At 41.6% G+C, this 11680-nt stretch overlaps 1 protein-coding gene and 1 long non-coding RNA gene across 3 annotated transcripts in view; one reads left to right on the top strand and one right to left on the bottom strand.

Annotated features, from left to right (window-relative positions):
• The first annotated feature begins 837 nt into the window (after positions 1-837).
• The window catches only part of POPDC3 (popeye domain containing 3), a 17366-nt gene continuing 6523 nt past the window's right edge, over positions 838-11680 (top strand). Inside the window, exon 1 of the mRNA XM_034991677.1 lies at positions 838-1074. The gene's annotated coding sequence lies outside the window, so the exon portion shown is untranslated. The remainder of the gene's footprint in view (positions 1075-11680) is intronic.
• Positions 5874-11680, bottom strand: part of LOC118001534 — a 27946-nt gene continuing 22139 nt past the window's right edge. Inside the window, exons 4-6 of one of the 2 annotated variants that reach the window (XR_004676720.1) lie at positions 11506-11672; positions 11039-11167; positions 5874-10570 (exon numbers count right to left, since the gene is read on the bottom strand). This is a non-coding gene — a long non-coding RNA (uncharacterized LOC118001534). The remainder of the gene's footprint in view (positions 10571-11038; positions 11168-11505; positions 11673-11680) is intronic. The other variant, XR_004676721.1, reaches the window with a different exon arrangement.

Raw genomic sequence — 11680 nt, 5'->3', positions numbered from 1 at the left:
AGAGACATTGATTATTCAATAAATGTTTGCTTCTGGAATCGATGTCTCCAACATGCTTATATGAAGTAAAAGTGAAGGTGCTAAGAGAAGGGAGACGAAATCCTTGAGTAAGGTGTGTGTTTCACTGGTCCCTCACCGACTACCCTATGTTTTGATCACAAAACAAAACAAAACTTCACTACTTTCATAGGAGGAAAAATGCATTTGAGTGTTAGTACAAATGCATTTGGCTTAGTACTGATTTGAACATTTTCTATCATTTGTATTTTTAATTTTTTCCCTCCATGGTTGTTTCTGCTCTTCACCCATTTGTGTTTTTGTTCTTGGGGTTTTGTTTTCCTTCCTTCCTTCCTTCCTTCCTTCCTTCCTTCCTTCCTTCCTTCCTCCTTCCTTCCTTCCTTCCTTCCTTCCTTCCTTCCTTCCTTCCTTCCTTCCTTCCTTCTTTCAGATATCCATTGATTTGACCTTTCTCTATCCCATGCACCCAAATATTCTCATCCCCACTCTGGTCATTTATCTCCTCATTTTGTTTATGGTGTGTTGGGGTGGGAGGCGAGGTGCGGGAGTGAGAGGGCACACATACAGTTGCGTTTCATTTCAGTAGTCAATTCCATCGCTCTCCTAGAACAGCGAATACCAGGTTTGTTTTCTAACTGTGATCAGTGTTGACTTCGGGAAACCCTTCTTGGCAAAGTTTGGTCCGCAGCGGCCGCTAGATTTATCGGCAGTCCTAGAAGCTGGTGGCCGCGCCGCTTGCTCCCGGGAGGCTGGGGCGGCCCGGGCCCCTGCGCAGCGGCCGCCGCCGCCGCCCCCTCCCTCCCTCCCTGCTCTCCCCGCTGCGCCCCGGGGCGCGCGCCCGTGCCCGGCCCCCGCCCGCGCCGCCGCGCGAGCTCCGGAGTGGGCTGCGGTCACTGCGCGTCCCGGCGCGGGGCAGACGCCGGCCGGGTGGGCGGCGAGGAGTGCGCTAGCGGGACGACGGGGGCTTCGACGCCGGCCAGCCCGGCCCAGCGCGCTCGGCTGGGAAACTTCTGCGGGCGCAAGGCCGGAGCTCTGCGCAGGGTCGGGGAAGGAAAGGTAAGGAGGGGAGCCCGGGAGCGCCTCGGCGGCCGCCTCCCAAAACCACTCCGCACACTCGCATCTCGCGCGCTTTGGTGCAACTTCGCGGGCGCGGCTTCTATCCGGGCCCCGCCCCAGGGTGGGGGCTGCGAGGCCGCCGACCCCCGGGAGCGCCTTTGCTTCGCCGCTCTGTGCTCCGCGCTGCCTGCGCTGGCCGCACCGCCGCTCCGCTCCCGGCCCCGCTCGGGCCAGTTCGAGCCCAGGAGGCCGGGTGGCGCCGCTCGCAGCTGCGCCGGCGGGGAGTCTGCTGCTGAGGGCTCCGCGCGCACCGGCCCCTGGGAACTCGAGTCGTCCGCCCTAGAGGCGAATCTTTCCCCCAGATCTTCTGTTAGCCCCACTCTTGCCCAGGCACCTTGGAGCCCAAAGAAAAAGGCCAGATTTTCGAGGTTGAAAAGCTGGTCCCAGGGGCCCTGACAGTCTTAGGTTTCATGGGGAAGTGCAGCGGTTGGGAGTTCCTTTCCCTGTCTGCTAAGGGCCTGACTAGGGTCAGTGTTTCACACTGAGTTGGGGACACGCGAAAGCTGTCTCATCAAAGGTCACGCTGACCTGTTTTTTCTATTTGGGGATCCACCTTGGGGGAAAAAAAAAAAAAAAAGGAAGGAAGGAAAGAAACAAAACCACTAAATTACCTCATCACCAAGGTCAGTTATAGAAGTAAAATACATTTTGAGGGTCTGTATTTTAGGAAAAGATTAAAGGCACAGAATCAAAATACGGTAATAGCGCTATGGCAAAACAACAACAAAAAACTGTTTTAGCCAAGGAGACATTTGCAAAACATGATAATGTTCTACATGTGAATAATAAATGGAAAAGTAGAATTAGAAGCCCACTCTTGAACATAATCCAACTTGATTTAGTAAACATCTAGAATGGGACAATCTTTCTTCCTTCCTGACTTTTTATTCTAACTCTTCTAGTTAGGTATTTTGAATTTGCAGGCTTGGACACGGCAATCTCATTTTATGGCGGTCTTAAGAAATTATTGGTCTCGGTTCATACTAAGGTTTGGTGGTGACTCTTTTCTGTTATTTTTAATATCAGGGAGTGTTGCGTGGTCATATCCCTTGTGTGACAGTACAGTAACTTGGCATTGTTCTTTGCGGCAAAAGAAAACCAAACGAGAAATACATGGAACAAAATATAAGCAAAACAAAAATTGGATCTCCTTCCACATTTGCAGAATGAAGAGGTCTGGCTGATCCCAGATGATTTTAAGGCTCTTTTCCTTCCCTGAAGACTGGAGAATTTAGGATACAAATACAAATTGAAATGTAGAGTAAGACATTTTCTGTCCTAAAATTTAAACCTATAAACTGGGAGACACTGGAGAGTTGAGTTTCTTTAATCTCAGCCGTGTCTCAAAATAGCTGAATCATTGTGCATCCTGTGCTTCTAAATGGTGACATTCTATGCTTATCAAATCATAATGTGTCCTGTAAAACCAAACTTCCATGCTTCTTAACCACAAGATGCCTAAGAGCATTGACACACTAGAGCATTCACGTCTGCTTATTTTGAAATAGTCAAGATCAAGAATGGTTATGAAGTGTTGGCTGTGGTGTGTGAGTGTCACAACACGTAAGCAACATGGCAGGCAAGAAGTTTCAAAACTGCTTTGGAAAATATCTATGATAGATTGATCTGCAAGCCTGCAAATTGCAGTTGAAATTGGCTTTTGTAATTATGGTTGTTGGTCAACTAAGATTAGGAGCTATAGAGAGTAAGTAAGAATTGACAAGAGTATACTGAATCATTTAGATTTTTTTTTTTTTTTTGAGGAAAAGGGAAAATGTTTCTCTATGTTATCCAAGTAGTTACAGGAAAATGTCTTTTTTTTTTTTAAAGATTTTATTTATTTATTCATGAGAGACAGAGAGAGAGAGGCAGAGGGAGAAGCAGGCTCCCAAGGAGCAGGGAGCCCGATGTGGGACTCGATCCCAGGACCCTGGGACCATGACCTGAGCCGAAGGCAGAGGCTTAACCATCTGAGCCACCCAGGCGGCCCAGGAAAATGTCTTAAAGTGAAAGTTATAATAGGTATTTTTATTCTTTTTGAGATTTTATTTATTTATTTGTCAGAGAGAGAGAGAGCACAAGCAGAGGGGACTGGCAGGCAGAGGGAGAAGCAGGCTCCCCACTGAGCAGGGAGCCCGATGCGGGGCTCCATCCCAGGACCCTGGGATCGCGACCTGAGCCGAAGGCAGTGGCTTAATGACTGAGCCACCCAGGCGTCCCATAATAGGCATTTTTAAAAATTAAATAACCGAAAGTTGCTGACTTGAAGCCCCTATAACAATGCTGGATCGCCCTCCAACCCAAAGAATACAGGGATTGATTCACACAGACCCAAAGTGAGACCTTCTCATTTTGTTCTTCTTCATTTATATTCTTCAACAGAATAATAACCTCTGGTGACTCTTACACACAGTATGAAATTGGTTCTAGAAAGACAATCAACTGGCTGAGCCTAGGCAAGAATCTTCATTGCTCTGAGCCTCAGTTTTCACTCCAAACAATGCTGATAAAACTACTGAGGTTGTAGAGGTGTTGTGACTGCTAAATGGGTCAGTAAATGGAAGACCTGGTGCCTGGGACATAGTAAGAACACAACTAGTTGTAATTTTCCCTGTCTCCCTTAATAGGTGTTTGCTTACTAACTGAACAAACTATAGGATGAACATTAGTTACAGTTTTTGCTTTTAAATTCAAAAACTCTATGTAGCAAAATCTTGATAATTGTTGAATCTGGATAATAGGTATATGGAGATTTAATAGCTAGTATTTTCTCTATCTTTGTATGTGTTTATTAATCAGAAAAAAAAACTAAGCATGGATCTGGAAAAAACACATAAGATACATTTCTAATCTTACACTGCATTTTAAATTGCAATTTAAAAATTGTTCTATATGGCCTGGAAGGATAAACACAATTATATATAAGAAGTGAGTGGGGTGGGAAATGGTACTTGAGAACAGTCCATGGAGGTCTTCAATTTTTGTGGAATTTTTTTTTATTATAAAAAAGATTTTTACAATGACAATGATGTTTATTAATTCTGGTCATTGGGTTCATGGATTTTAATTCTTTGAAATTTTGTATTTAAAAATTTTCAAATTAATATAAAATCACCTTATTATTTTATAAAATTGTTATAAAGAATGCAAACAATACAGATATCCACAAAGACAAAAGTCAAGTATCCCACTATCCAGAAATCATCTTTAACATTAAGTGTATAGATGGATATAGATCATGTATTAACTAATACGTATGTATTAATATGTAACATGCTACTCCAGGGACACAAATAATGTTCTAGGGTTTGTTTGTCTAATGTTTGTTTTCAATCTTTGACGGACATTCTAGAAAACAAGCTTATTTGCATTTTGCTTTATGAGACTTTAGACAGTCTCTTAAAATGTAGTATTTATTTAAAACTTTATGCAATAACTGACTTTAAATGAGTTTTAAGTAGCTTAGGTTTATTTGCATATGAGATATTTTTAGCTATTTAAAATAGATCTCATAATTTGAAAGTAAGCTTAAATTGTATCAACATTTGAATTTCACTAAAATGCAAGCTCCAGGAGGGCAGGGATTTATCGAATTATTGCATATTAATTAATATTTTCCTGGCCATTTGAAAGTTGATGACACAGTCAATTATGTTATAATGTTTGTTTTGAAATTAAGCATCATGTCAATGCAATGGAAATCTTAGGGAACAACTTGAGCATAGCACAGATTTTTTGCTTGCTCGTGCATCATTTACTCAGCCAGAACACCATGTGAACACATTAAACTATAACCAGCTGACTTAAGCCATGTAGGAATACACAAAACACAAATACACGTACACCTGAAACATCTCCCAGCTACCTTGGTTCACCACAGGTTATCCTGCAAGATTGTGTTCTGCTGTTCTTTTGCAGTGGTGAACTTTTCTCTATAAAAACACACCCCTTCAGCATCCCAAGAATGTCTAAGCATCTTTTTTTTTTTTTTTAAAGATTTTATTTATTTATTTGACAGAGAGAGACACAGCAGGAGAGGGAACACAAGCAGGGGGAGTGGGAGAGGGAGAAACAGGCTTCCCGCCGAACAGGGAGCCTGATGCGGGGCTCGATCCCAGGACCCTGGAATCATGACCCGAGCCAAAGGCAGACGCTTAACGACTGAGCCACCCAGGCGCCCCATGTCTAAGCATCTTGATTCAACACGTCAAATAGTGCACACAAAAGGAAGGCTTCAATATTGAAGAGAAACTTGAAATAATCAAACATTTCAAAAGGATCAGGAGAATATGTGAATTTCCAGCAGAAACAAGGGAATAATTTACATTGCTTATCCACAGGCAGCGCTGCCAAAATAAGAGGAACATCTATGGTTGGAATACGCTCCAGTATTACAAAGTCAAGAAAAACAAGGCCAAAAGAAATAGAAGAAATGGAAAGATTGTAGAACATGTGGATTGAGAACCAAACAGGAAACGGTCTCCCACAATCAAAGAGAAAGCTCCTTTGTCTGTGCAAACACCTTGAAAGGAAATCTCCATACCCTGCAGGAGTGCTCCTTTTAGCACCAGTAGTGGCTGGTTTGGTGGTTTCAGACATCACTGACCCTGATGCGTGGTCCACCTGGTTATTTAGCCAGAAAAAATGAAAGAGACTCTAACCAGTTAGCTAGATCACGTGAGCTTGTTACGCATGTTTGTCAGGAAGAAACATGAGAACCTGAACTAAATAAACATAGAAAGGTGAGTTCATTTGCTGCATATAAGTCACTTGGAGGAAAAGGAAGTGAAGGTGTCTACCTTTGATTCATATCAAGAAAAGACTGTTTAATGGATCCATGGGTCCAGCTTGTCTTGCATTTTTCAGCATGAATCTCTGGTGGACTTACGGCATGACATGAGAGCAGCTGCTCAAAAGTCTGCTTGTGCTTTTAACCATTTCCAGTTTAAGGAGAACTTGGAGCAGAGCATGGGGATTGTTTATTAAAAGCAATCAAATGACATGGTTGAGAAGGAGAGGTTTACTGCTGTTTCATCAAATGAAGAATTATAGGACACTGAGTGATTCAAGACGGGACCCACCTTCCTAACCCTGTGTTGCTCAAAAAGTTGTAATTTCTTAAGAAGACATTTAAATTCATTGAATCTAGAGCTGAAGGGAGAAAACAAGAATGTTGATTTGTTCCAGTAAGTCCAGATATTTAGATTCAAACTGTACATGAAGCAGTGTGTTATTATTTGCATCTGTCTGCCTGGGAGTGATTCTGGGCTCTATCATTTGTGTATCCTTAGGCAACCTAACTTCCCTATACCTCAGTTTTCTCATCTGTAAAATAGGGACAATAGAACTATATATTTCAAAAAGTTGTGAGGATTAAATGACTTAATATTTTAAGAGTCTTAGAATCATGCCTGGCACATAGTAAGTGCTCAGTAAATGTTAGATGCTGGTAGTAGCCGTAATAGTAGTAAATGAGGTTCAAGAAGATGGTGACTAGCTTTGCGTTAAATTCCCATTGCTCAACTCATCTGAATGTGGTGGAGTCCCACAACTAGAAGATTTACAGAGCTATTTGAGTTTCTGTAGTCTGTCTTTGAGTGTTAATCTCTAGATGTGTCTGAGATACCAAGTATTTGCCCTATACATATGGCTCAGTTTTACAAAGAACTAAGCAGGAAGTCCCACCCAAGGAAACTTGGTATTCCAGGCATTTTGGAGATTGTATATGGATGACATAATTATTCTGGAAATTGCCCATGTGTCCAAATGCTTAACAGGGTTGGGGCTGTCTGACTCCACTGAAGGAGAACCTGTAATAAGTTGCTGGTAACCTTAGTGAATTTACATGTAATTCCCAGGGCCTCTCTTAGTGTCTTGTTTTCCAAATACTATTCTTCAAAAGTATTACTGTTCTTAACTGGTTTTCCTGATTTAAATCTAGCAAAGATTGAGTGTCTTCTTCTCCATAGATCTGTTTTCCAACTCCATCATAAAATGTAGATTATTAAAGTCTCACGTATAGTAAGTACTCATAATTGTGTGTATTAGTTTCCTGCTGCTTTGTAACAGTACCACAGGCTAGTGGCTGAAAACACCACAAATCCATCATTGCATAGTTTTTGTGGGTCAGGAGTCCAGGCACAGCTGAGCTGGATCCTCTGCCTTGGGTGTTGAGAGCCTGCTATCCAGGTGTCAGCCTCACTGCACTCCCCATTTGGAGTCCAAGGACCTCTTCCAAGATTTTCAGGTGGTTGGAGGAATTCACCTCCTTGCGGTTGTAGGACTGACATTCCCATTATCTTGGTAACTGTTAGTTGAGGACTTCTTTCAGCTCCCAGAGACTGCTGGCCATTACTTGGCTTGTGGCCCCCATGAGCAGTTCACAACATGGCGTTTGCTCTCTTCCAGGCCAGGAGGAACACGACTCTCCAATTTTCAATCCCTCTCCAGTCCTGCAATCTTATATAGCTTAATAATCACAGGTGATTATTCCAGCACCATTTGTCATATAATGTTACCTAATCAAGAGAGTATCTGTCCCATCCCATTCATAGGTCTGCCACACTCAAGGAGAGAGGATTATTGCATGTGTGCACCAATGAGACAGGAATCCTGGGGACCATCTTACAATTCTGCTTATGTGATAAAGTGAGAAATCAGACACAGCTGCAGGTAATCAAATGGACTTTAGCGAAGACCTGAGAATCAGAGAAGTCCAGCATGGGCTATAGGCATGTTCTCTAATTTTCTCAAGTCTCAAGAGAAGCCAAGCTCTCATTGGTATGGAAGGTCAAAGGCATATTCCAGCCCAGAAGCCTAATGGTGCATGAAGAAACTCATATGTTATATGAAAACAAAGGCTGGTATAGACCCTTTGGAATCCAGAAGGCCATAATTCAATCTCCACTACAAAATTTATGAGATTATCTGTCTGGGATTTCCAATGTATTCCATGAAGTATCATCAGAAGATGAAACGAGAAAATGAAACAATGTGATATAGTTGCTTGGGAAAGTGTAATTCTCCTAAGGCAAAAGGAAAAAGTAGTGACTTCCTTGGTAGGATGAAGAGGCCAAGAGCTATAGTGGGGTTGGCCACCTATGTAGGCAGAAACCAGATGGCGACATCTACGCCACAGATAACATCTGATGATTGTAGCATATGAATATTGTAGCCAATATCATTTACATTTATATCAACTCTCTGTTCTTAATCTTAGATAATTCTCCCATATTTATACACTTATACATTATACATATGCACTGTTTGCACAGTGTCATGCCAAGTCTTTTTCATTTCCTTTCTCTGTTACTTGAGAGGCTCTAGACTAGCACTGTCCAAGAGAAATATAATGCAAGCCACATACATAATTTTAAATTTTTTAGTAGCAACATTAAAAAATAAGACATGGGCAAAATTAACTTTAATGTCTCATTTAACCCAATATCTCTAAAACATAATCATTTCAACATATAGTCAACATAAAAGTTATTAATGACATACTCTATCTTTGTGCTAAGTCTTTGAAATCCATGTGTATAACACATCTCAATTCAGACCAGGCACATGTGGCTAATGGCTACCATATTGGACAGCACAACTCTAGAGTTCTATCTAAGGCCTTGGATCATGGGCATTAAACTTCAACTCTCATTCTCTCTGCACTCACTTTCTAGCTAATCTCGCCAACTCCAGGCTTTCTTCAGTATTGTCCTGTGTAATAGTAACTATTAAAGATCCCTCTGTCTTGCCCCTTATCTTCTGCTGTGAACTCTGTTGCTAGACCAAGAGTATTAGGTTAATTGAGTATAAAACTGTGTTCCCCTTTCCTCTGATTTCTTTCCAAACTTTGGGATCTCTTAAAATTCCAAAGGGTCTTCAACCTTTCTTTGTTCCTCTGTCTCAATAGAGACACTTCTTCCTTTCACTTCTTCCTCATAGTATAATATATGCTTTCCTTTCTTTCTAGTCCAACATCTAAATCATTGATTCAGGTATTAGTCACATCTCACTTAGGCTTCTTACTTGTTCCAAAACTATTCTGAACACTGCATTTATACCTGAGCATTGTTATCCTTATCAGTCATTGAACATTTATTGAAGACTCACTGTGTTCTAGACAGAGGGGAATTCCATATATGTTTCCATATACACATATGTAAAATAACCAACTAATAAAGCTGACATTTATATGACTAAATATATATGACCAATGACTATATATAATATATATTACATATTACATGTGTATTATTTTTATGGTCAATATAACATAACATATGATGGAAGCCATGTTGACAGATAATAAAGGCCATAAAAATTCAGAGCTAGAAGGTGCAAATTCAGGCCACCCTGTTGAGGAAAGGCTGCTGCAGAATATCCACAAGCCTTGAGCCCTCTTGGAATGATGAGTGGCAAGGAAGGAAAATGCCTCCCCACCTGAGCAAAGCATGGGAATGAGAACACACAAGGCAAAAATGTGCCTTTCCAGCTCCTTCAAAGTAAGAATTAAAATTAGATCCTTTACCCTACAGACTGTTCTGGTGTCTCTCAACCTCACCCCCTAATAGTTCTTAACCCTTGTTGCATGTCAGAACATTCCAGTGCCTGGGCCCCGCCACAGTCCATAAGTAATTAAATAAGTGGTCTCTAGAGTGGGGCCTCGATCATAAACTTGGTGTTAAGACCTGCAGTAATTCAGTTCCACTACTCAACTCTGTATTTTAACCCATGCTAGGAAAAGTCTTCTATTCCTTATCACACATAGGGTCGTGTTATTTTAGAGCCAAAAGGACCTCACATTGTTTTGTCCAACACTTCCATTTTACCAATGAGGAAACAGGTCTAGTAAGATTAAAATCACACAGCTATTTAGGGGCACGGCTAAGACTAGAACCTTTCTTTTAAGTAACAGGGTGAACTGAACCAATAGACACAGAATGGAACGTTAACACCAGCACTACCGTCCTGGGCAGACAGTGAGATCAAAAGCACAAGAGTAATCTGCATAGAAGGACAGCCAGTGGTCAGCCAGGAAGGAACAAAGCTGAGGTCCTGCAAACAAACAAGGATAATTCAGAAATCATGCAGGAACAACATAAAATAATGGCACTCAAACTTCAATGTGTGTAAGAAATCAACTGGGAGCTTATTAGAAGGGCATCTTCCTGGGTCCCTTCCTGGCCCAGTAATTCTGGGATGGGCCCAGGGAAGATATACATTCTAACAAGCCACCCGGGTGACACTTAACATCAGTGATTTGAGGATCCCTGCTGAGAAGCACTGAACACTTATCTGAGGCAGAAGAGTATTGTTGTCTTCCAGAGACTGGCTTCTTGGCCATTGGAAAGTAAAGACTCAAGGGTGGGTTGGTTATAGGGGTACCCCAATCAGCCATAGGAGGTCGGGACACAGAGAAGAACAACAGAGATCACCCCTGCAGGAATGAGTAAATTTAGAATTTAAAATTTAAAGTTGGGTAGCCACCAAAAGTAACATTTGCATTTCTGTATTCAATTGTAATCCTCTGGGTGAAAGAACGCTTTTAAAAACTAAATTCTCCAAAAGGCTCAGCTCTGTAAAATACAAGCAACAAGTACAGCGATGCTATCTCTATATTATTTTTAAATTTGCCAAGAAGTTTTAATATAGATTTCCTCATTTGAGTCTTGTAGCACCCTTTAGAGTGGACAGAGTAGGTGATATTACCTCCACTTGACTGATGAATAAACATGCCTGAGTTCATCTAAGTAGCAAGGAGGAAATGAATGCCTACATTTTCTAAATCCTGGTACTGTGGGAAGCAGAATAATAAATATGATTTAGTCTGAGCTTCAGAATCAGGCAGGACTGGGTGGAATGTTAGTCCCAAGATTAGCAATGCGACCTTGAACAATTTACTTACCTTCTCTGGGTTTCAATTTTCTCATCTGTAAGATGGAGATATAGTACCTTCTCGATGGGGTTGTTGTGAAGGTTAAGTGAGATAATTCTTGAATACGCCTGGCATGTAGGTCCTGAGTAAGTGTACCTCCTTGAGGATAAGTAGAGAAACCAGCTTTAAGTAAATGATTATTTTGCATATGGAACACATACCAAAGTTAGGACCTATTCCAATTAATGAGTAGAATATTGATGGAATTTTTATCTCCTGGGTTGCCTAGCAACCAAAACTAACGCAGTGCCACAAGCTACAAGAGTTGTTGTTTTTTAATCAGATTAAAATTCAGCTGCTCTTAAGGAGCTCAATTTCTATGAAGACAAAAGGATTCCCCTATGAATTTGGAGCTGTGCCAGACATTTAAATAAGCAGTGTCCCACCTCCTTAGTGATTTTGTACCGAAATGCCTTGGATGTTGGGATATTCCCTACCTCTTTTCCCCTGGGTGACGGAAGATGTCAGAACATCCATTAAATTGGATAGAGTAGGCCTGGAGAAGGCAGAATGCTTGTACCTGGATACCAGTGTGGTCAATCAACGTTCCGTGAGTGCCAGAAATACAAAAACAGTTGTCTTTGCCCCGTAAGAGTTTCAGGAGCTAGGAGA

Source organism: Mirounga leonina, unplaced genomic scaffold (assembly GCF_011800145.1).
Source record: "Mirounga leonina isolate KUSES-001 unplaced genomic scaffold, KU_Mleo_1.0 Mir_53, whole genome shotgun sequence".
Taxonomy (NCBI): domain Eukaryota; kingdom Metazoa; phylum Chordata; class Mammalia; order Carnivora; family Phocidae; genus Mirounga; species Mirounga leonina.
Note: the sequence above shows the minus strand (reverse complement) of the source record. Positions and strands in the feature narration are given on the sequence as shown.